This window comes from Silene latifolia, chromosome 7 (genome assembly GCF_048544455.1).
Source record: "Silene latifolia isolate original U9 population chromosome 7, ASM4854445v1, whole genome shotgun sequence".
Taxonomy (NCBI): domain Eukaryota; kingdom Viridiplantae; phylum Streptophyta; class Magnoliopsida; order Caryophyllales; family Caryophyllaceae; genus Silene; species Silene latifolia.
This window is the reverse complement of record NC_133532.1, coordinates 112,138,846-112,166,263: the sequence shown is the minus strand read 5'-3', so window position 1 is coordinate 112,166,263 and position 27,418 is coordinate 112,138,846. Positions and strand designations below refer to the sequence as shown.

The 27,418-nt window shown below is 33.8% G+C and overlaps 1 pseudogene; it reads left to right on the top strand.

The window, feature by feature from the left end:
- Window positions 1-2,157: 2,157 nt before the first annotated feature.
- On the top strand, window positions 2,158-27,215 carry LOC141592555 (pleiotropic drug resistance protein 1-like; annotated as a pseudogene).
- Window positions 27,216-27,418: the final 203 nt, after the last annotated feature.

The window sequence follows — 27,418 nt, the reverse complement described above, 5'->3', positions numbered from 1 at the left end:
ATATGGATATGGAGTTAGAACTAGGGCAGAGCAAAAAATCCGATTATCCAAACTGATCCGATATCCGATCTGAATCTGATCCGAATGTTTGGATATCTGATCCGAAAGTTAAGTTTGGTTTGGATATCTAATCCGAAATCTTTGGTTTTGGTTTGGATATGGATATTAGAATTAAAACATTTGGATATCCGATCCGATCCGAAACTATAGTTTTCTAGTATAATTTCGAGAAAATAAAATTTTATTTGATACAACATGTTAATTAATGTTTAAACTATTAAAGAAATATCTAGGTGGTACTTAAATTTTATGTCGAGAACATTGGAATAAGAATACTAAAGAAAATCATCATGTAAGACTATGAATATAATCGTGTTTTAAACTTAATTTTAAAGTAAATTCTAAAGTATGGATATCCAATGGATATCGGCATCCGATCCGATTGTTTTGGATACCCGAACATTGGATATCCGAAACATTTGGTTTGGATATTGGATATCTAACTTCAGGGTTTTTAATATGGATATCCGATCCGAACTAGCACTTTGGATCAAATACCCGATCCGTACTCTGCCCTAATTAGAACCCCATAAAATAAAAGATAAAAGATAAATCTATAACGGTCTCTTCAACAAAGCTAAATTAAAACCATAAAATAAAAGATAAATCTATAACAAGACATTTCATGTATTCTTTAAGATCAATATATATACTTATCGACAGAGTGTTTGGTTTGCATATGGACTTGTTAGGCCCTATATGATATACAATCGCAAATTTAGACGATTAACCAAACTTTTTATTTTAACCTCTTTTTTGTCACTTTCACTACTTCCTCTACCAATTTCTTGTGTTTATTATTGAAATAAATAAAAGCGGAAATTTGCATTGAAGGCAAAAATTAACAACGCTGCTTCGGAATCGACTGCTATAAACTTTAAATTAAGGTGCTGTTTGGCCAAGTTTTAAAAGTGTTTTTGTAACTGAAAAAGTAGTAGCTAGGCCAAACACCCTAAATTATGGAGTTTTAAAACAGCTTTTAAAAAGTCAAAAACTGATAACTTACCCCCAAAAGTAGAAGTAGGTATTTTCTACTTCTACTTCTACTTTTCACATAAAGTGCTAAAAATTCATTACTAATGTTCCTTTTTTTTTTTTTTTCTTCGGAAGACCATTACTTCTTTATATCAGTTGGTCTTGCTTCAGACGGGTTATTTTGGTTTGAAATAATAAGATGAGATTTTGTAACCATTTTACATTCAAATGTGACTACTATTGAAAAACACGTTATCATAAGCTGTAACACTGGTTGTATCATTGTGGTTACATTTCACCATAAAATTGTCACATATGCCCTTCTGAAGTTTCAGGCGAAAAGTGACCGTCTGAAACAAGAATTTGTGTCTTTACAATTCTTGTTGTAACTCCACTTTTTCTCTTCTCTGCTTGGCCAAACTTATACTCCGTAGAAGTCTTACATCGTGAGACCGTCTTACGGTGTGAGATCGTCTTATAATTTGTGCTATAATTTGTGAGACCGTTTTACATATAAGTAATATAATTAACAAAAAAACAAAGTGAAAAAATAAGATAAAAGTAAATAGGCCAAACATATCAATTTTTAAAAAAACTACTTTTACAAATGTTAGGCCAAACAACTTCAACTTTTTCAAGAAGTAGTTTCTTAAAAAACTCATTCTAAAAAGTAAAAACACTTTCATATAAACTTGGCCAAACAACACCTAAATTATTCGGTAAACAATAGTTTTGAAAGCGTACTTTAATCCATGACGAAAGGTTGGGTTCAACTACCCGGGTTAGATTTTCAAGTAGACAAGCATACCTCATAGATCTCTCTACTGATTGAGGATCATGTTACTATCTGCTTCCAAGGACCATAACCCTAATGAATATTTACACTAGTGTACAGTCTGACTATACTCTTACAATTATTTTATCAACCGAATAAAAATTTTATCCACTTATATTATATTTTGGCACATAATTCTTACTACTTCTCGACCTATGTTCATTTATGATTTGTTGAGTAAGATGTAAATGAGTACAAAAATAGAAAACACAACTGAAAGACCAATAACGACCTTACCCTAGTAAAGCTCTTATAAAAGCACACTCATATAAACCAAGCAAAAAAAAAAACCACAACATAAACTATTATCAACACTATTGATATCAACTTGATCAACCAAATTCATTTTTCATTAAATATAATCATCAAAAATACAATAGTTCATCAACTTGCTACAAAATCTAAAGTTATTTTTGTTTAGAAAGACAATCAACAAAAAATATAGATTTCGAGGGTATTTACTAGTTATTGTAGTAATAATGGATGGTATTGGTATATCCAATTTAGGAAGTAGTTTAAGGAGAAGTAGTTCATTACTATGGAGGGACCAAGGAGGAGATGTGTTTTCGAAATCGTCTCATCGAGATGAAAATGATGAAGAAGCTCTAAGATGGGCTGCTCTGGAGAAGCTCCCAACGTATGATCGTCTAAGGAAGGGTATATTGTCAATGTCCCATGGTGTAACTAATGAAATTGATGTTCAAAATCTAGGGTTCCATGAAAAGAAAAATCTCTTACAAAGGCTGGTTAATGACTCTGAAGAGGATAATGAGAAGTTTTTGTTGAAGCTTAAGGATCGTATGGAAAGGTACATACTCGTCCTTTCATGTTATTTCTATACGTTTATTGAATATATCTGAAAAGTACTTTAATCAAACGTATGAAATTATATTAAATAAGTAAGAATTTTATGAATAATTTGTTAGTTTTAATGATGATGTTTAATTTCATTTTTTGTATTGTTATTTTGTTTCAGGGTCGGTATTGAAATTCCTACAATTGAAGTGAGATATGAAACTTTGAACGTAAAAGGTGAAGTATATATGGGAAGTGGAGGTCTACCCACATTTCTCAATTTCATCACTGATATAGTGGAGGGACTCTTGAACTTATTGCATGTACTCCCTAACCGAAAGAAGCATATCACTATTCTCAATGATGTTAGTGGTATCATCGAGCCAAAGAGGTAAGAAAATGAAGTAAAAGTGAAATGAGAAAAATTCTTCAGGTGACCAGAGAATGGAAAAAAAACGAGTATATATGAACCTATTTTGATAATTAAGTTTTACACTGACATAATTTTGTTAAGATGGTGATAGAGCGCCGCCATATTATAAAAAAAGGAAAAATATAAAGTTAATTAGTTTTCATTTCTGTGTCGATGTTTAAGGATAGTTGTGTAATATTATACTACGTATCTATTCAATTTCTATCAATTAAAATCAAACTCCTAACTAAATCAAATTTTCTCAATTATATTTTTACCAAAATGATTTATTTAATTTATACGGAGTATCTTCATTAGTAATTACGTATTTTCATCGGTGTATTTTGTTCATCGTCTTCTTCGTTTTCATCTACTGGATTTTTCATTTACAAGACAATGAAACAGAAATTCAATATGATCCGTCGGTGAAGACGACACTGAAAAATTTGATCAGGTCCGTAACCACACAACCATAACCTCACTTAACTAATGAATTCACATCTACTTTTATACGTAGTAATTTGTACATCATATGAACTTGTTACTGGATCATATTCGTGGTCCAAATGGGGGAAGATCATATGGTCTTCTTTGTTTGATAAACATCATCAGAAATGCTATAAATATGGCATTATTGACGCATTGAAATTTTCTTTTATGTTTATTATAATCCCCTTTATACTAAAATAATAAGAGTTTCTAAAAACTTTTCCGCCTAAATGACTTTGGCTATAAATGGGCTTCATTATGTCATATCTACAACTGGATCATACTATTCCATACTATATACTTCCTCCATTCAACTCCACTCTACCTATTTGTATTTTGCACAAATATTAAGAAGGGTGGGGTTGGGTGGAAAATATTGTAAATAAATAATGAGGTATAATGTAATTTCCCTCAAAAAAAAAAAAAAAAAAAAAAAAAAAAAGGTATAATGTAATTAAGTGGGGTATGAGTGGAAAAGGGTGGAGTTTGATGTAGAAGTAGTGGGGTATGAGTGGTAAATATTGTAAATAAGTAATGGGATATGAGGACAAAATGGTCATTTGGCATTCTTTCTTAGGAAATAGGTAGAGTGGAGTTGAATGGATGAAAAAGGAAAGATGGTAGAGTGGAGTTGAATGGAGGAAGTATATAACTAGATTTAATGCCCGTGCATCGCACGGGCCACTTGTAATATTTTGTCTTATAAACCAACCATTGAACGTCGAGTTATAAAATAACCACTACAAATTTTAAGTCATGCCAATACAGAAGCTCGATGAGAACCCCATTTTCAAATTGATAAATTAAAAATAATATGGAGTAAAACATCTCCTCAAGATAAAAGATAATTATGATTTTCTCATAATAAGTCTAATATTTTTGTGTGTCATGACTCATCGTGATAGTATCAATATAAAAAAATAGTTACAAAAATTATTTAATTGTCTAAACTTAGTAAATTGATGTTTGGTATAGATGGAGTATTTCGTATACTTCGTATCATATTTCACTATTCGTGATTAAAAATATGTACCTACCTAGTAGTTTTTTTCTAGTGCAAAAATATTACGTAGTAGTTAAATATGTTTAGTTAAGTGCTCAACTAAAGCTCCTAATGACTCTCAGATTTTAATAGAAGTATAAGCACACAATGATTCTATTTTTTTTACTTAAATTTTAGGTATCAATGAATTTAGTTAAGTGCTTTACTGAATCTCCTAATGACCTTAGATTCTACATTAATTTTATTTTTTTACTTAAATAATTTTTAAGTATCAATGAATGACTCGGTGCATGCTAAATTGAGTTTCGAAACCAATTAGACTTCTTGCACTAATACTATGGAGTAGGAGCTGTTAAGATTTTATATAACACTATAATACGGATTATTATGGAGTAAGAGCTCTTAAGATTTAATATAACACTAATAAAGCTACTCTATAAGAATGCAAATTACAAAGCATACTAATTCCCTTCTTATTTAAATTTATGGCACATGAATATCTCAAAAGTGTTGACAATGGAATCAACAACATCGACAACATCCTCCATAACACAGTGCTAGGCAAACTGTATCAAGAGAGTGGAAGATATCGTCAAATTGTGAATAAGAGATTAGCTTCCATTATAATAGTACAAATTGTAGCTTATGAAAAATCTTCAAGAGTATTGTACGTAAATAGAATTTTACTCATATAATTAAGCACATAAACCAATCTAATTTAAAACCAATACATTCACCGATTATAAGAGGTAGTTCTCAGAACACTATATTTGTTGGTTCAACAAAAACACGTACTCAAGAACACTATATTTTTCACACGCTTTTTTTATATTGTGGCATAGTCTTAGAGTCTTAGAAGACGTGCTCGTTAATTAACACTATATTTCTAGGGTCAAGGGAGAAGTAGTTCGTACCATACATGTCATGTCTTTTTCTCTCTACTGCGGGTGCTTTTCTGTCAATATGGATCAAGTTCCAAGCTTTCTCAAGCTGCCGCTGATCAAATAACAACACGGTAAAAACGCAATTATCATGCCTACATCGTTAAGATCATTAATAATACAACAATAATAATAGTAACAATTATACAATAAAAACGAGCATAAAAATTATGTAATTCAAATAGTGTATGCAGCAAGGGATAAAGGGTTGAAGGATTAACAATTTTATGATCATATAAGGTCATAAGAAAGAACCAATTTAGATCTTATAATTATTCAACAGAATTCTTATTTGGAGTTGTGATTGGAATCTACTCATTCAATAAATCAATAATACCACCGGAAGAAAGAAGTAACCTAAAAAAAAAAGAAACATTTGATAGAAATAAAACTAACACTGGTTAATTCTCCAGATTCATTAATATGGATCCAAAGTTACCGTGGAAGATATTATGTACCTGCACATTACACCTAACGTCAATGAAATAATCAATACCCATATACAAAATCAAAGAAAATATTGCAAAACAAATAATAGAAGCGTATAACAAATAGTCTGAAAAAAAAAAAGATGATGTGTGAATCAATATATATGATTTTCCTTATATATATCCAGTTAAAGGCCAAGGAGTTTTAGTCAGTGAGAAATATAACCTGGGACATAGTCATATTTGAGTCAATTTTGACGTTTGTTGTTTTACAAACTTTATCTTTTAGTTTTACTTGAATTTTAATTTGTTTATTAAATTATTTTATACTCCATGTATATTATCTTCCGTATTATCTTTTGCTCTACGTATTTTACAAAATATGGACTCTCTGTAATCGCTCGAAAAAAGCTTCCTTTATTAATATAGATAGATGTTATTCAGTTTAAAAAGGGTATAATATTTTTTCAATTTGTATGAACATATTAATACGATTTTCTGATTTTGTTACATAATTGAAATTGAACTAATTATACGTACGTATGATAGAAATATTTCATTATTATTATTTTCTGAAACTAAATATGATGGCCACGAACATTTTTTAGCAAACACTTTTTAATTAATTATATTATTCTGTTTTTTAAAACAAACGACGTACTATAATTTGAGAGCATAAGTGTTGAACCTTCTTTTTCCTATCTCTTAATACAAAATATTACTGTAAATTTTAAAATTAAATTTCAAATGGAGTTATTACGGTGGTAAAATTGATAAAATTTCCAATATCTCTATCTAAAAGTAAATTTCATAATTAATTTCAAATGGAGTTATTACAATGGTAAAATTGTTAAATTCTCTAATATCTCAATCTAAATAAACGTGCATTTGTGCAGGATCTATTCTAGTTATAACTATAACTAATCATAAAATCTTTAGTTTCCTATATTACCCTTTTCTTTCAATTAGTTTGAAATTCAAAATTTAAGAGAGGGAAGTAAAAATATACAAAAAATTTACTATTATATCCCAGATGGCTCTCAATTTGAGTACCATCTGATGGCACGTTATTTATTTTGTTATTGATGTATCTTTTCGGTTTGGTTTGAAGGTTGACTTTACTTTTGGGACCTCCAAGTTCTGGAAAGACTACCTTACTTCTAGCTTTGGCTGGAAAATTAGACAAAGATCTAAAGGTAATAATCAAAGCTCTATTAAAGTACTTCATTCATATTGTTTTGATTGTTTGTTTACCTTTATTTTCAAATAAAAAACTAACGTAGGAGTGAGATAGAGCCCACTGATATAAATTGTTAATGGATGACAATTGAGAATTTAACGAGAAAAAGGAACATACATCGGATGTACTACCTCCAACTTTTTTGTTTTTGAGCATATATGTATATTTTTTGAGCTTATTACCTCAAACTTTATTTTTTTTTGAGCATATGTATATTTTTTTTGAGCTTATTAAAATTTATAAGTTAGATTTTATTTTATTTTTCCATCAAAACTCAAATTTTACTAAATTTATATGTAATGTTTTTGAGTTTTATTGTAATTTTTTAGAGCTTAATGTTTAAGTGAATAAACTCAGAAACTTTATTATAATGCTCAAAAACTCTTAAATTGGTGGTAATACATCAGATGTATAATCCACCTACTAGAATTTAACTACTAGAGTTTTCCAGAAATTGAAATATTTTCTTTTGACTGTTTTAGTGTACAACGAAGAATAAGTAAGAGACCTTCACTTCATACAACAAAAGAATGAGATACTAAAATTATACAGTTTTAGATAAATAAATAATCACGATAAATTATGGAGTACATGATAAAATCACTGAAATGCCTTATCTGACTATATTTTCATCTTAGCTAATTGAATTGTTTACGTTTACCTTTTTTCTCTAAAGAGATTATAAACAAAAATAAACCGATCTGAATACAAAATCATTATTATCCTATCAATTTTACAATTAAGTAAGTGAATTATTCCATTTAATATACTCCCAAACAATCCTACTGTTTTATCGACCAATCAACCCAATCGTCGCTTACTAATCAATAAGTTAACTCTTAATAGTAGCATTTTAAAAACCCAAATCATGTATTTAACTTTATTTAAACGACTTTGAGATTTCTGTATAGTATATTTAGAGAGGTTGGCTAATGGGTCAGGTCATTTCAAGTTTGTCAGATATTTTGGATCGGGTCGAGTAGGGTCTTTTCAGGGTTTCAGATGTCAAGTTGTCGGGTCATTTCGGGCTGGGCCACTTCGGGCAGGGCAGTTCGAGTCAAGTCTTTTTCGGGTATGCGTCAATTTGTATCGGGTCATTTTTACGCATGTAATGTTAAAACACTTTAATTATTATTAATGTGACTAACAAAGGATATCTTAGAAAATTAGTTATTTATTATGGAGCGTTGCAACCAATGAACCCTTATTTTGATGTATATAATATTAATATGACTTAATACTTTTAATTTCGGGCCATTTTTTGTCAATTTAGATCATTTCGGATGGGTCATTACGTGTCGGGTTGGGTCGGGTCAACATTGGGTCAATCAAAGTTTGAGTTGGGAGGGCCGGGTAGCGTCAATTCGGATTTCAGGTCATAATCAGGTCCAGTTTCCGGGCACTTTCGAATCGTGGGTCAACCTTATCGGGGCGGGTCATTTGGATCTGGTAAACTTTACCAGGTGTACGTACCTCGCTTTTTTCCAAAATTTAGCATATATCCTCGACTTAAGTAAATATCTTCTATATTAAGAGGCTATATATTCCTCCCGGAACAAATGGATCAAAACCTTCAACACCCCATGCCGGACTTCTAAGCTGTACTTTTCGAGATACCCAAATTCCGAGGCCGTACAAGCTTGTTATATGAAATGCGCCAAAGCCAAAACAAGCCAGTTATTAGTTAGAAATAAATGAATTCCAAAAATATTAGGCAAATCCAGAAAAAAAATTTCTATACGTTTCAGATTTCTAAATCTTAATACACCCTGCCACATAGTTGTTAAAAAGCACAAATTAGAAAACACAATATGCGGTCCAACCATACCTTCACAGCTCTAAATACCTGGACACGTTATAGTCCATTTTGTAATACTCCAACCACCCCATGAATTGATAATTCCTAACGAGTCAAGAAAGGTATAACAAACATACACTGTCTCCACATTCGATCAAGAACAAGATCTCAATAGTTCCAAAATTACTAAAAACATCACAATTGCGTTTTTTTTTTAAATGTGAGATGAAAAGGTCTTTAATACAGAGTAGTAAATATATTTCAGTCAATAATGATTGTGATGAATCTTGGTATTTTCGATAAGTTATCAATTAAATGTCAAATGAAACAATACTTTATAATTTTTTAAGTTATATTCTAACTTTAATTTGAAATAAAAGGTTATACTCTATTTTTTTTTTTTTTTGCAAAAGAAGTTGACTTTTTTCTTCCAACCAACCATGTATGTTAATAGGTTGAATTTGAAAAAAAAAATCACTTTTTAATATTATGGTCGGGAATTATGGTCAGTTTAAAAATCTTGGACCCGGTGTAACTCTTGCCTAACCAGCGTAACCACGAGCTCAAAAATGCAACAATTTTTTTTTTAAGAAATCAAATATCTCGTAAAGATGACTAATTTAAAAGAAAATCCACCAAATTTTTAACTCGATCCGAAATAAATTCGGAAAATTCACGTGGTACCTCTAAACTTTGGTATTTTGCACGTGGTAGTTGGTACCCAACTTTTTAAGTTTGTGTACATGGTAGAGTTTTGATTTCATAGTAGGACATGCCCTTTTTATCGTTCTTAAAATTGTCAATTGAGCATAAATCGTAGACCAGAAATAAAAATTGGTCGTTTTTTTTCAAATTGATTACCGCTTCGAGATCTATAATTCGACAAAACGAAAAATAGTTATTAGGAAATTTAAGAACGAAATTATGATCGATTTAGGTTTTCGGAAAAAAAAAACTAAAGAATGCATGAAAATTGAATTTAAAATATTTGGTATCATGTGACAAAATTAACCACAAATAGGATTATATATCCAGTTGTACCATAAGTATTGTACAACCAAGATGTAAGAATCCGAGCTTATATGTATTTTTTCTGAGCTAATTCAAAGTTTATGTTTTTAACTAGTTTGGTGCCCGGCTACGCCCGGGCTACCTTTATTTAACATTTAAATTTTATTTTCTATGAAATATGATTTCTCTATATTTAGTTAACACATACATTTACAATTTATATATTGAAATTATGATGAGAGGTAAATTAATCAACAAATTATGAGACACGTTTACCTCTCCTACTATTAATATTATTACTTTCACTACATCCCTTTTAATACTATTACGTTCACTACTTGTTCGGTTATTGTTGTTTGTTTTACTATTCCTGCTATTTTTACGGTTAACTCGTTAGTTTTGTCAAGCTCGTATGTTTAAATAAATTAATATTTTCTTAAAATCGAATTGTTAATCAATTTTTCATACTCTTTCCGTTGTTCCTTCTGTTACTTTCATTACATGTGTTGTGACTACTATTACTTTCACTTCTCCCGCCGTCATTATTTTTTCTTTTACTACTCCCGCATTTATTATTGTTAAATTCACTACTCCCGTTGCTGCTAGTATAACTTTCACTACTCCCGTTGCTATATATTATTGTTGCTTTTACTACTCACATGGAAGGTTACTATCATAATAGTTGATTATCTAGTTTTATTAGAGTTATATATTTAAATAAATCTGAAATATTAAATTAGAATATTATTTAAGAGCAATCATTATTATTTACTAATTAAATTACAAATCTAATGAATTATGGAATATTATATTTTTTGGAAATCTGAATTGATTTACTTACCTTTTAATAGTTTCCAAAATATAACATATACTTATATTATATTTATGTATGTTAAATAATTAACATATTTATACTAATTAATATCATAAGTGGGGCCCGTTTATTTAAGGAAAATCGCCATAATCTAATATTCTCTAAATTTATACTTTTAACCAAAACTATATAATATTTACATTGAAGTCCCTTGTTCAGGTCCATCACACGGCGCTAGCGATTTAAAACTATATAATATAATTAATGTGTATAGATTTATTTAATTACATGGAAGTCCTTTGGTTTCTGGAATTAATATATAGTACTAGTATTGGTGCCCGGCTTCGCCCGGGCTACCTCTACTTACCATTAACTTTTTTTTTTTTCATTAAATAAAATTACTTAAAGTTGCATAACCCATAAATTTATCATTAATATATTTTTATAACACATCCTAAATTTACGATGAAATAAATTTTGAGACAAATTCACTACTCCCGCTATTAATATTTTTCTCTTATTAATGAAACAATAGTAATAATATTTCACTACTTGCCCGTAATCATTGTTACTTTCACTACTCCCGCCGTAATTATTGTTACTGTCACTACTGCCACATTAATATTGATAATTTCACTACCCCCGTCGTGATTATTGTTACTTTCACTATTGTCGCATTAATATTGATTATTTCACAATCTTAATTAATTATTTTATTCTAAGGAAATTGACCATGTTTAGGAAAATTGACAAACTTCTATATAATTTAATTTTAGGATTATTTAATAAGAATACTCCAAACTATGAAGCTTCTTCTCAAAATACTACGAACTTCAATTTAACTCACAATATACTATAGTACTGCCCCTTTTTCTCACATTACACTAGGGTAACCGGTTACCTGTTAAGCAAGTCACTTTCTTTCATTCTTTTTTCAAACCCAACCATGCATGGTCCACCCTACCCTTTTCGTCACATCACACCAGCACAAACGACCACCATCCATCCATTGCATGTCTATCAAGATGACAAAAACTTCCGACCAATACATTTTATAAACAGATTTGTGGTTTTTAACTACAGACCTCTCATTTCCAAAGTTGATTTTACCCAAAATCCTAACAAACCCCTGATTTTTCCCATTTAAATCTCCGATAATTACTTATCTAACCTTAACAAACATTTACAAATTCCAACAACAAGCTAATGACCCAAAGAAATCAATTAATTCTCTCTCTTTCGACATATATTTTTTTTTTTTGGTGTTGACCAGGAGTATCCCCTACCGACAGCTGGGGCAATCTCCTTCGGGGTACTGAAGGCAATTTAATGGGTTGACCCCTCCCAAGTTTGGCTTTTTCATTCGCAAGAGTCAGGAATCGAACCCCTGACCACTTGTTTAAGAGATGAGAGTCCTTACCACTCACACCAGCCAACTTTGGTTCTCTTTCGACATATATGTCTCCCTCAATTAATTAATTAATTAATTAATTAATTAAGTGAAAATAAAAGAGGAGGGAGAGAAATTAAGGTGACAAATTAAAGAGTGATGTATTGTTAAATTAAAAAGGAAAGAAAAGAAATTGTGGGAGTATGAGAAAAGTGTTGGATTCATAGTGTCATGGTAAGAAGGTGACGCACGGTTGGTCGTGACCTCTGTTTATAGACGAAACACGGGAAAAAAGGAGGCGGAAGTTGAGAATAGTGGTCGGCAGAAGAAGATGGCGGTAGTATTGGGTGATTCCGGTGGCGAATGGTGGTTGAGATTCTTATAAATGTATAAAATGAACGGTAGATGGAAGATGGTTGAATAATAAGGTGTGGGGCTAGCTGGTGAATGTAAAAGGATGGTGTGGTAATGGTGAGTAACTCGTGAGTAAGGATAGTAATGGGCCCCACTTGGCTTTTTAACCTGATTTTATAGGTTAAAAATGAATCAAGTATAATACGAGAAGCAGGGACTAATAGTATAGTATATTGTGAGTTAAATTGAAGCTCATAGTATTTTGAGAAGACGTCTCATAGTTTAGAGTATTCTTATTAAATAACCCTTAATTTTAACCCAAACTATGTAATATTTGCATTGAGATCCCTTAATCGGGCCCATCACACGGTGCTAGTGATTTAAAACTATATAGTATAATTAATTTGCATAACTTTCTTTAATTACATGAAGTCCCTTGGTTTCTGGAATTAATATATAGTATTGATTGATTGATTGATTGATTGATGGGTAAACGGATGAGTTTAATACTTTCTAATAAAGCTCGGATACTTTATCACAAAACTCAGATTCTACACCGTACAACGTATACAACTAGTTGTATAATGGGGGTTGATTTATATCGACGACGTTTTAGTAAATATCGACGACGTTTTTCAGAAAAAAGACGATAACTGCCCTTCTACTCTTCCAACATTTTATCTCTCTAAAACATTTCCTCTCAAATTCAACTAAATTAAAAAAAAAAAAAAAAAAACCAACAACAACAATTAACAACATGCCTGATCCCGAATCACCGGTACTTAAACAACTTAATCGCTTCATTATTTGGTTAATTTTTTTTTTGCGCATCGTTAAATTTGTTCGATAATTGATTTACGTCACGTATTAACTTAGTAATGACAAACATTGCGATTTTCTGCGTAAATCTGAAATTTGTCCCTCGAAAGTTGAACATGGACCAAAGTTGAAAACCAACGTTCAGCCAATGGTCCAAACGTTGGAAATCCACGTTCACCACGGACCAAACAATGGAAATCCACGTTCACCACGGACCAAACGTTGGATTTCCACGTTTGGCTACGGAGAAATTTTTTTTTTTTTTTTTTTTTTTTAAAAAAAAAAAAAAAAAATTTAAAAAAAAAAAAAAAATTCACCATGGGCAAACGACCAAACCCAACGTTTGTCCATGGGCAAACGGCCAAAACCATCGTTCCTCCATGGCCGAACGTCCAAAATTCATGTTTCACCATGGATTTTTTGTTGAGTGTTGGTGGTGGTGGTGTGCGGCGGCGGCCGGCAGGCAGCGTGGTGGTGTGGTGGTGTAGTGTTGTGGAGTGTTGGTGGTGGTGGTTAATTGGTGGATTGATTTTTTATTGTTTGGGTTTTTTGAATTAGAGAGCATAGTTAGTTTGTTAGTGAGAGAGTAGGGGTAGTGGACGTCTTTTGCAATGAAAACGTCGATATTTACTAAAACGTCGTCGATATTTACGAATCGGGTGTATAATTCATGAATTGCGGGGTAGCAAGTGAAATTTCCGAAATTTTAATCTCCGGGTTATAAGCGAGAGAATATTTGATCATGTCGCCTTTGGTCTCCACCTTCCGCCACCCAGTATCGCCACCGTCTACTATCACTAATTCACTACAATCAGCTATGCTTCCCCAAATTCCTCTAACCCTAATTTTTCGTCGATTAAAATGCGACGGCAAACTCAATTTACGCTTAAACCTCCCAATTTAACCTTTCGATAGAAAAAGTAAGCAATTGATTTCATATTTGTTGAATTTCTTTAATTAATTTGTTAATTTAACACACTAAATTTTGCAAATGATCAGGTTTCAGGAAATGTGACCTACAATGGACATAACATGAACGAATTTGTACCACAAAGAAGTGCAGCTTATATCAGTCAAAATGATGTTCATATTGGTGAATTAACTGTTAGAGAAACCCTCTCTTTTTCTGCCAGATTTCAGGGTGTTGGATACGCTTCCGGTTTGCTTTTTTTTTTTTTTTGGCCTTTGATCTTAGTTATCTTTTAAGGATTGAGGAATGATTAGTTAATTCATTGTCATGAAATTATATCGTAGTGTTAGTAATTTGCGGGAGACATTGAGGCACTGAGGTAATGTTGTTATAGTCGCTGTTTTTTATACAGAAATGTTAGCCGAGTTATGCAGAAGAGAAAAAGCTGCTAATATTAAGCCTGATACTGATGTTGATCTTTTCATGAAGGTAACTTGTGATTTTATACTTGCAGTTCGTCAAATGTACCTGTAAGCTTAATGTATAGTAATCTAAATATGATAACTCGGGTTTCTTGATGACTCAATTCGTCCTGAAAAGATGCTTGTATGTAAGTAGATGAGGATTATGTTGATGGCTTCACGATGGAGTATTAATCAGTAACCAATTAACTGTAGATGAACACGACTTTTAGAAAGGCGAACTTTAACATTCGGTTATTTGAAGAACTTTTCGTTGAGTTTAGAGGTAAATTAGATTGATTTTGAAACCGAGGATACATGTTAGACTTCGAAAAATACTAATCTGTCTCTCTCCTTTTTTTTAAGAAAACCAATTGTTTCCTACAATGGCCAACAACTTCTTATGGAGTCAAAGATATATTAGTTCTTCGTTTGTCTGGGGACATAAAGGACTAAATTTAAATGAACTTTTGTATATTGATAGTTGTTTTGCGTCAAATGAGAGATGGGCTAATGTTTTTAAAACTTCCAAAATTGTTAGGCTTCAGCACTTCAGGGCCTTAAAGAGAGTGTTATTACGGACTACATCTTAAAGGTATTATATCATGAGACCTTTTCTACCATTTATGACCTGCTTCTCGAAATTTGTATGATCCAGAGCTGAAGTTCTGTAAAAAAATTCAGATATTGGGGCTAGAAATCTGTGCTGATACCATGGTAGGAGATGAGGCAATAAGAGGTGTTTCAGGTGGTCAGCGAAAGCGAGTCACAACTGGTAAATACTAAATACACATACTACTGGTATATGTACTTGCAATTAATCAAAAATATTCGTAATGATCCTTTCAATAATCATAGAGTGGTGAGGCCTGAAAGCTTAAATTGAAGATGCATCCAAAGCTTAAATTGAAGATGCATCCAAATGTTCTTGAAATCCGACCATGTTTATCTGGGATGGTTAACCCAAAATATGTGAAGTGATTGCTTGTGGGTTCAGGCCAGACCCTGGCTGGGCTAAGATAACTTTTTTCTGTCCGATGGGTGGGGTACATCAAAGCTCACCCATTTTGTCATGGCCTTCGAGCTAGATATTGGGTAGTTACTCGCCATCTTATAGCGAATGAGGCTCCTTGCAAACTAACCGGACTTTTGTTAACATAAAACAAAATATAGGTTGAAAAATCTTAAGATAAAAAGTTCTTTAAAAATAAATAGATATTGGATTACATTTTAATTTACCAACATATGTTTTACCTGACATTTTGCTTTCAGTCGCATTAGACGCAGTGTACTAATAATTTATGCAAGAAAGCGTCAGACTTAGTGAAGTGAAATGTATTGATTGTTACTTTTGATTTTTAGTCTTCACAATTTATTGTTATCACCTAAATACCTTTGAATATTTTTCTATAAGCCTGATATACAAACATAAGGTACTATATTTTAGAATGAATGCGGCAAACTGAAATGAAATGCGCCTAACGAGCCGCATCATGGGATTTTACTAATGTCTTCCCCACCATTTTTATTTTTTCGAGTCTAACATTCTACGTATTTACAATTTATTTCCACGACACCTGTCCATATGCTTATAAAGCAGGCTAGACTTCGTAAAATCGTAAATAGAATGGGCCATGATCAACTCTACAAACTACGTCTTCAGAGTTCAGGGTAATTTTTCAAATGTTATATAGAATGGGCCATGATCAACTCTACAAACTACGTCTTCAGAGTTCAGGGTAATTTTTCAAATGTTATATATTCTTCTTCACTGAAATTGTGCACTATATGATGACTATAGGTGAGATGCTGGTTGGACCAGCTAGGGCTCTCTTCATGGATGAAATATCAACTGGGTTAGACAGCTCCACAACATACCAAATTGTGGATTCTATCCGACAGTCAGTCCATATCCTAAATGGAACTGCTGTCATTTCTCTTCTTCAACCAACACCCGAGACATACAACCTATTTGACGATATCATTCTTCTTTCTGATGGCCAAATTGTGTACCAAGGTCCTCGAGAGCACGTGCTCGAGTTCTTCGAGTCTATGGGATTTGTGTGTCCTTTAAGAAAAGGAGTGGCCGATTTCTTGCAGGAAGTAAGTAGTAAAGCACTTCCACAGTTCTTCATCATGTCACTTTCCTTATATTATAATGGCCAATGATAGGGTTAGACGGTCTTATCATATTATTGAGTATACAGCGTAACAAGGCTACGGGCATGGCCGTCTAATAGGTCATCTTTTAGATTATCTGAATATTCCCCCAGATTTTGGGCTACCAATTGTGTGTACATTACTACATTTTGTTGTTCAGCTTTTCCAAGTGTAACAATCAAGTAGTATTTCATTATTTCATTGCGGTGAAGGCTGGCATACATTTAAGTGAGCAGAAGCGTGATTATTATGCTTCGCACAAGGCCCCAAATTACGGAGGCAAAAGCCCTATTTATGAGTTTGAGCTACTATAGTTCTCACCTCAAAATCTTAAAACATCGCCACTTTCTATTGTAGTATTATCTCAACTAAAACGCGCTAACCAATCTTATTTGAACAAAAGGTGACATCTAAGAAAGACCAGGAGCAATACTGGGGTCTCAGAGATGTGCCATACCGTTTCATCAGCTCAAAGGAATTTGCGGATGCATTCCTGTCTTTTCATGTTGGGATGAAGCTGACTCAAGAGCTTTCAACAGCATTTGACAGGAGCAAAAGTCACCCAGCCGCTCTAACTTCAGAAAAATATGGCGTTGGAACACTGAACTATCTCAAAGCTTGCTTTGATAGAGAATTGTTGTTGATGAAGAGGAACTCTTTTGTCTTCGTCTTTAAGCTCTTTCAAGTATGCAGACTATTGTTCCTCTCTTAACCTTTTTTTTTAATTTGTGAAACTTGACTTTGGTGTGTGTTGCAGAATGCAGAGTGGTGACTTTAAAAAAAAATTGTTTTGGGTTGTTCATTGGAAACTTTAAAGCCACACTTATTACTTTTACAATCGGTAATAATGTAATACCACCTGCGATTCAGATATACTTTTCGTATCTTATACGTACAAGAATTAAGTTGGAGTAGAACCATACGTTTAGGATACGGAAACTATTGTTGAATCAGTGGGAGTAGAACTGAATTTTATCACTTACATAATTGGGTAAAATGCACAAAAGAAATTTTGTTTTCCATGGTGTCACATATTTACACGTTACACGAGTCTGTCCGACACAACACGACCATAACCATGAATTTTTATACATAGTAGCCGTGTTACTTTGTTAAGACACTCACCTATTCATACTATTCTACAATTGCAGCAGAATATAAGTAACATAACTTTTTAAATATCACGCTCCAGTGGAAACACTAATAGTATGTTCACGTTTGCTTTTTGTTTGTCTCAGTTTACAATCGTGTCTATTCTAGCAATGACTGTATTTTTCCGTACCAAGATGCACAAGGACACCGTCACAGATGGTTCAATATTCATGGAGCCCTATTTTTTGGGGTGGTGATGAGTTTGTTTAATGGAATGTCGGAGCTCTCGATGACCATAGCCAAGCTTCCAGTCTTCTACAAGCATCGAGACCTCTTCTTCTTCCCCTCATGGGCATATTTTCTTCCTATTTGGATCCTTAAAATCCCCATAACTTTTATTGAAATTGCTGTTTGGGTTTTCTTAACATACTATGTTACTGGATTCGATCCTAATGTTGGAAGGTAACTAACTTCTTTGTTATGATATTTTTGTCTCACTGTTGCAGTTATCATGATATCTTTTGTATCATCTCATACTGGTCTAGTGATTTAGATATCACAGCTGTTATGATCTTCTATAATATGATTAGCAATGTGGTCGATTAAATTGTATAAAATATTTCTTTAATTATTTTTCTGAAAGATTGTACCATGCTAATATGTAATGACTATTGACAGCCCAATTCATTCAACTAAAACTTTCGTCGCTTAATTTCATGAGTATCAGTTTATTTCTTGCAGGTTGTTCAAGTTTTACCTGATACTAGTACTTGTCAACCAAATGGCTTCTAGTCTATTCAGGAGTCTTGCGGCACTAGGAAGAACTATGGTTGTCGCATACACATTTGGATTATTTGCCTTGATGTCACTCTTCGTATTAAGCGGTTTCGTTCTTTCAAAAGGTAATCAACATCTATAAACAACTCCCACAAATTTGTGCATATAAGACTCAAATTTACTTTTCTAAAGCTCTGAAGTCACCATTAAACTGCAGTCTTGATTACCTGTGTGCCGTCTCATTCAGCAAGGAAATTTTCTTGCATAAATACCTGAGCATGTCTTACAACATTTTTCATGCTCTTAAAGCCAAGTTTAGTGCAACAGCAATTGCTTGTAAAATTCACTGAAAATTATTTCTTATGCAACAGAGAATATAAAGCCATGGTGGATATGGGGTTATTGGATATCACCAATGATGTATGCTCAGAATGCCATTGTTGTCAATGAATTCCTTGGACATAGTTGGAGAAAAGTACGTTTTCTGCATTTTGTGTTATTTTTTTGTCTTATCCCATAGGTTTTGGCATCCTATTTTTTCCTTGCCTTCACTTATGTACTGTTTTCGTTCCTCAAATGAGCTGCATCATACGAGGATATTGGTCTGGATTATACATATTACGTTGTCACTTGTCAGTTGATCGCAAATCATTTTGAATGTAAGGCTGTCGTACAGTGTAGCCACGATATGCTCTTTAATGGTCAGACTCATGTAATAAAAAGTCAAATGCTAGGCGTAGAGATCATATGGCTATACTTCTTGACATATTTTTTTTGATGTTTCCACTTCCCCTTTAGACTTCACATTTACTCGTTTTTTAGTTGTTTTATCCTTCCCTCCACTTCTCCATTTGTTTCCACACCTTATCGTAGTAGCTTTATATGACAATTCATGTTAGCTAATCCCACTTGATTTTTTTTATCATAACATACGCTCTTGTATGTCATAGATTCCTGCAGGCAAAAATGAGACCCTTGGTGTAGAAATCCTTAAGGGCCGAGACTTTTACACCAATGCATATTGGTATTGGATAGGTGCAGGGGCATTACTCGGATTCATTTTCATATTCAACATTATCTTCGTTGCGGCTCTTGCTTTTCTGAGTCGTATGTTGCCTTCTAACTATAAAATCTTTTTAAATGCACATTCTTGAATAAAACCGTGTTATTGTCAATTTGTAACTGTGAGACCAACACAATTAAATAACCAAATGAAGAGTATTACACATTTATGAGCATTTGGGTTAGTAGTAGAGCCGGCAAATAATGACAGACACGAAAACACGACACGAACCCGACACGAAATTAACGGGTTTGGGTTGAGGTTCAATGACCCATTTATGTAAGTGGGTCGACACGAACACGACACGATATTTAATTGGGTCGGGTTTGGGTTGAGCTCTCTAAACACGGACCCGACACAAATGACCTGTTTAGTAAATTAATCCTAATTTTTTTTATCCTTCATCACCTAAATATACTTGAACTTTCCAAATATTGACATGACACGAAAACACGACATGAAGCCGACACGAAATTAGCGGGTTAGGGTTGAGGCCTGATGACCCATTTATGTAAGTAGGTCGACACGAACACGACACGAGATTTAAATGGGCCAGGTTTGGGTTGAAGAGTTTGTGACCCGTTTACATGTGACACGGACACGAAACCAACACGACCCGATCTGTTTGTCAGGTCTAGTTAGTAGTACATTAAGCTGGTCTTATACGAGACTTTTTGCGTATAATCATTCTCATATCATCATTAGTTTTTTTGTCTCGACGAATTTTGCAGTAATATTGTACTATGCACTTATGCAGCATTTAAAAGAGCTCAAGCAATTACAGATGATGATGATGACAAGAAGAACAATGACATAAAATTGAGGCAGCAAAAGGGACTTTTTCAAGGTGATCATCATGTACTAAATTAAACATATGTAAGTCATTACGTGATGGTTACTTGGGTTCTAAACTTCCCTTTGTGGCTCCGGTTATACCATAAAAAAAGACTTATTAACGTGGTTGGATTCATTATATTTTCCTTTCCAAGTCATTCAAATGGATTCACCAGTTTTTCAGTTTTGGGTTAATTTTGACTTTAAACGACAAAAATATCGTCACAAAAGGTTGTGGCACCCATCATCTTGCTTTTACAGTTTACTTACACTCTTCAACTACCTACAATAATTACCCTCATATTTACTTCTGTCTTTAAACTTGTGCCTATATAAATGTAGTTGATCCAAATGTTTTGAAGGCGTACTAAATTAAGATAGAAACAAGGGCGCAACTTTCATATCCTTACACCAGGTTTGCGTGCGTGCGTGCGTGCGTGTGCGTGTGCGTTTTAACTTTTAAACAAATGGGAAAACTATGTACATGGACCACCCCTTAAACGATGGGATAATGTCAACATTGTTGTAGACTGAATGTAAATGTGACAATTCTCGATAAAGTAGTCTCTTAGATGACTATATGCATATAACTTGCAGGGGATGGTGGTGAAATTGTTGAATCAACACTCGGAGTTAAGGAAAAGGGAATGGTTCTTCCTTTCGAGCAACATTCGATTACCTTTGATCAAGTACGATATTCAGTCGACATGCCAAAGGTAATTTGAGGCTTAAACAATACAATAAGTTTGTAACATTTTAATCTCATTTTGTTTTTTAAGAAACTAAATACAAAATAGGAATCTGAGTTAGCATTGGGTGATATTGAAACTTAATACTCCCTCCTAGTCAGTCTTTTCTTCCCTATTTCCGTTTTCGGATCATTCGGGTTTTCTTCGCTATTTCCTTATTTGGAAGCTTTGTGTGGTCCAAATTCAATTGCATGTGGGGTAGTGTGTTTTTTGTGGTCCAAATTCACTTTTTTATTTCTTTGCAAAAAGGAAAGGGGAAGAAAAGAGTGAATAAGAGGGAGTATGAACTTTTCCCATACAATTCAAATTCATTCTTCAGTTTGCGGGGCCTTCCTTGTGTGAGGGTGGTATTGAAACTCGTTTTACCCATTGGCGCATCGTTTTCATCTGAAATTTAATGGAATATAATTCTGTTTTGAAATATTATGAAATAAAGCAACATGACTTAATAAACTATGTGCGCTTTTTATGTTATAAAGTAGCCGTCAATTGAAGCAGTTTTTGACACAATTTCGATTATGTTTCATAGGGAAAAAACGTTGGTGCTGCGTACATCTAACTCCGCTATCTCACTATGTGTAGGAGCTTTATTGAGGCTTTTGGTAATGTTGTTAGTGTACTTCTAAATGCAGGAAATGAAATCAGAGGGTGTGATTGAAGATAAGTTAGAGCTACTGAAAGGTGTTAGTGGAGCATTTAGACCAGGAGTCCTTACTGCTCTCATGGGAGTCAGTGGTGCAGGGAAAACGACCCTCATGGATGTTCTCGCTGGTAGGAAAACCGGAGGGTACGTCGAAGGAGATATTAGAATTTCTGGTTATCCTAAGAAGCAAGAAACCTTTGCTCGAATTTCAGGATACTGCGAGCAAAATGATATCCACTCTCCTTGTGTCACAGTCTATGAATCTTTGCTTTACTCTGCCTGGCTGCGTTTATCTTCTGATGTCAATTCCCAAACAAGGGAGGTTGGTTTACCCACTTCTCTTTGTGAATACAAGTATTTGTACATGAACTGTCTTATTGTATTGTACTACCATGAATGTTACCAAAGATTCATTCTTTGTGAAATGTGAATAAAGTAAGGTTAACTCAATAAACTGGAGGCACTTCTTTCTACAATGAATTAGCTAGTAGTCAGTCGATGCAATATTTGACTCAGTTGTCATTGTTGTGAATTAATAACCTTAACAGTGGTAGGTATGACTGCTGAATCCAACCTCCTGACCCCACGATTTGCAGTTGAGATATTAGAGTGTTGTCGTACCGCCTCAGTGTAGACGACTCCAAAGTTATCATCATCAGTTACTCAAGTAAAGATTCGATACTGCATGATTGAAAGTTACTTTTGATATTGGGAATGTTTCTTGCAATCTTAGACAAGAATTAATTTTATTCATAGCAAGTGTTTTCCCATTTCCTGTATGTGCTTCTTAAGCTGCTTCAACTTCTTATATCTACTACAAATTGTTACTCTTACACTTGCTTTTGTATGTTTAGAGGTTTGTGGAGGAAGTGATGGAGCTAGTTGAGCTAACACCATTGAGGGGGGCACTAGTAGGGTTACCTGGTGTGAATGGTTTGTCAACCGAACAAAGGAAAAGGCTAACAATAGCAGTTGAGTTAGTGGCGAACCCATCAATCATTTTCATGGATGAACCAACCTCAGGCCTTGATGCAAGAGCTGCAGCTATTGTGATGAGGGCAGTTAGAAACACAGTCGATACTGGAAGAGCTGTTGTGTGTACCATTCATCAACCTAGCATTGACATCTTTGAGGCATTTGATGAGGTGAAACTATAGTTGAGAATATATTTTGGTTTGCTCATTTTGGCTGTGGAATATTGATTAATTAAAGTGAGATGACACATATGGGAACAGCCTCTATGTGCTTTCGGCACAAAGAGCTTTTAATCGGAGTAATGTTGTTGATTAGCTCCTGGATACTTTTGAAAAGCAATCAAATGAGTTTTACCATGGTTTTTGCAGCTATTTCTTATGAGGAGGGGAGGACAAGAGATATATGTTGGACCATTGGGGAGTAACTCTTCTGAACTCATCAATTACTTCGAGGTTAAAATGCTACTGTAATTACAATCCTAATAGAATTACCGCTCCAGGTCTTGAATTAATGTGATTTATGTTCTTGATTCAGAGTATTCGAGGAGTACAAACAATCCCAAATGGTTATAATCCTGCAACATGGATGTTGGATGTCTCCACACCAAGCCAAGAGCTAGCACTAGGCGTGGATTTTGCAGATTTGTACAAGAATTCGGATATTTACAAGTGAGTCTACTTTAGTATGGTATTTGATAATATATTCCTAGCAGGCACATAATTAGGTAAGAAATATTTCTCTCACTAGCTCCATCTCAAATTTGCTATTGCAATGTTGCATTTGACATTGGTGGTCGTAAGGTTCCGCGCTCTTTTTTTTTTTTTTTTTTTTTGATTATGCAAATAAAAGAAAAAAAACATTATTCACTGCAAAAAAAAAAAAAAAAAATATTTTTGTCCAATTTCGTATAATAACTGCGTCACGACTTGAGCTAACTAGTGTCTACAAAGTTATATGCTCTCATTATTTCAGTGTTTCTTTACACTTCCCTCATCCAATGTCACGTATTTTGAAATGTGTAAAGAATTGGTTAACTAGGTGTGCAGGACGATCATGCCTGATAAATAGTAACTTTTATTACAGGAGAAACAAAGCAATAATCCAAGAGCTAGGAACGCCTCGACCTGGTTCAAAAGACCTGCATTTCTCGACCCAATACTCTCAGCCTTTCCTAGTACAAGCACTGGCTTGTCTGTGGAAACAACACTGGTCTTACTGGCACAATCCTCTTTACACTGCCGTCAGATTTCTCTTCACTACCATTACTGCCCTCATGTTCGGGTCTATTTTCTGGCAAATTGGTGGCAGAATGTATGTTACAACACAATAAAACTTCGTAACTTTTACTAAATCCCACGCACTTTGTCTCTATTATTCCAATCTTATCCTTCATCTTCAAAACAAACTAGAAAAAATTTTCTTCCTTCCCTCTTTCTCAAAACTTAAAAATCAATTCTTAATAGTTTGACAATTATGAATCATAATTTGCACATAATACACGTAATTTCACCGTTTTATTAACAATTTTATTAATATACGCCTTCTAATTGATTTAATGAATGTTTTATTTTAGAATTAGGGTTTTTATTTTTTGTTATTGAAGAGGCGCCTACTTTTGTATCTTCAAGAATTTGATAATTTGTGTCTACTTCTATTATAATGAGTGTTGGTTTCCATGATTTGTTGGGTTCGTCGCTCATTGTCCCCTTCCATGAAGCCATTTTAGGACTGTATTTCAATTTGGGACTGTGCTTTCTTAGTCGAATAGAGGCGTGTAATATGCCCTCCAGCATCCCTGACCACCAATTCCCCACTACTAACCACCGTTCTGTCACTGACATCCCCTTTCCCTCTTTCCGTCGTCGGTCATTTTCCAGGCCCGCCTGGAGTTCATCAGGGTACTTTTTGGGATTTTTTTTTCTTTTTTTGGTTTTTAATTTGTTTTTCCCTTGGTGGTTGTGAGAAATGAGAGGGGTAAATTCGGAATAAAGCGAAAAAATGCGCGGGATTTAGCTTGTCCCTAAAACTTTATCAGACCACATTAGTAATCAAGATTAGTGCTTTGAAAAGTATTAGTGATTATCTACACTTGACCTTTTTTAATCGTTATATAGAGAAAAAACACAAGATTTGCTGGATACAATTGGTTTTATGTACGCTGCTATGCAATTTATTGGGACACAATATGCCTCTTCAGTTCAACCAGTAGTTGGTGTAGAAAGAATCGTCTTCTATAGAGAAAAAGCGGCAGGAATGTACTCAGCTTTGCCTTATGCTTTTGCTCAGGTAACATGCCCTTTTATTTCCATCCCAATCACTCTAATTAGAATTGCTACTCCCTCTGTCCTAGTCGATTATTACCTATGTTTGAATTTCCCCTCACAAAAAAGAGAATAGGTAACTATTCATTAGGCCGGAGGGAGTACGTTTTTGTTAAAGATAGATCATCGCTGTAAACCCGTAATCATGGTCCAAAACTGCCCTTTGATAGTTTGATATCAACACATGGATATCTCGTCCGCGACTTTGGATTTTTCAATACTCTGCCGATACTTGCTATGTTTTCTCAACTTTAGTCTATAAAATGCTGGTAAATCAACGCACTTAGAAAATAGTTATGTACGAAGTATTTGTGAAAAAGCTGTCTATGGCAGAAAACATAAATCACTAACAAGGAATATCTGCTCTTGAAATATATTTTAAAGAAAAAGTGAATAATTAACATTTTTGGGGAAACACATATTATACTATACGACAGTCATACGGTAAGACAAAATAAAAAGTGGCCATTCTTTTTATAAGTAGGGAGTAGGGACATTTTATGTAAGTGGTCGTTTTATATTAGTAATAAATAGTGACCAATAAAAAGTGGCCATTTTATAATAATAAGTCGTGGTCACTTTTTAACATAAAATGCTAACTATTTATTTATTATAAAATGGTCACTTTTCCTCCATCACACCATATAACGGTCGTACATGATAATTACTGTTGGCAAAATGCTTTTTTAGTTTACACTCCTATCGGCCTTCACATGTTACAGTATGTTATATCGGTGACATCCTGACACCGTAATTTCTTTACGTTCAGCGCAAGTGTGGCTGAAATTGCATCTTGTAACTTTCTTTTTCAGGCTTTGATTGAGATACCATACATCTTTGTTCAATCATCAATTTATTGCGTTATAGTTTATGCCATGGTTGGGTTTGAATGGTCAGCTACCAAATTCTTTTGGTACTTTTTCTTCATGTTCTTCAGCCTTTGTTACTTCAGCTACTATGGCATGATGACTGTGGCCCTCACACCTAACGACCATGTCGCATCCATCGTTGCTTTCTTCTTCTATGGCATATGGAACCTTTTCTCTGGATTCCTTATACCAAGACCGGTAATCTCTTCTTTTCTAATACAATTATGTTAGGTGAAGGAAGAAGCATAAGCTTGAAAATAATCTTTAGTTTTTTTTTTTTTTTTTTCTAGTTTTATGAGGTACTTTCGAAGTAGATATGACAAGCTTTGAGAACTCTCTACAATGAGACAGTATCGTGCACCCGATTAGCTTAGATTGGTAGAACTCTCTACAATTATGTCGGTCTTGTGCAAGAATATGATTTTTTTATTCCTTGTGAATGAAACAGAAAATTCCAATATGGTGGAGATGGTACTACTACATATGTCCAGTGGCGTGGAGTTTGTATGGGTTAGTCGCTTCTCAGTACGGGGACATACAAAAGGAGCTAAGAGACACTCCTAACAATGAGACGATAGAAGACTTTCTCAAAACCTACTTCGGCTACCATTATGATTTCCTAGGGCAAGTTGCTGCTATTGTTGTTTCTTTTGCGGTTTTCTTCACCTTTATTTTCGCCTTCGCAATCAAGACCTTCAACTTCCAAAAGCGGTGAGGTTGGACTTGCAGTCAAGGTCCTTAAAAAGGCTAACAGGGTTATTAGCCTCTCAGTACGAGGACATACGGGAGAAGTTAAGAGACAGTCCTAACAGGGTTATTAGCCGAAGGGCTTCCATTATGATGTTTCAGGAATCATTGTTTCTTTTACGGTTTTTTCACCTATCTTCTCCTTCATTAAAAGTTGCACCTTCATTTTTCACCTATTAATTCCTTTCAAATGTTTTACAATGTTGGATTTTAATTTGGAACTAATGAATGGATGCTTCCACTCTTTTGGCCCTTTCCTTGGTGGATTTGTGACGAGCTTAGATAGATTTTGCTTTCTAAACACTAGATCTGTCTAAGGGGTTGGACAGGTCAGGTATTGGGCTGATCGGGTCTAATATAGGTCGGGTTAAAATAGGGGCTGGTTATACGGAATTACGGATTACATGTTCGATCATAGTCAAAATTAGTTTGCGATGCCTTTTATTTGACCAT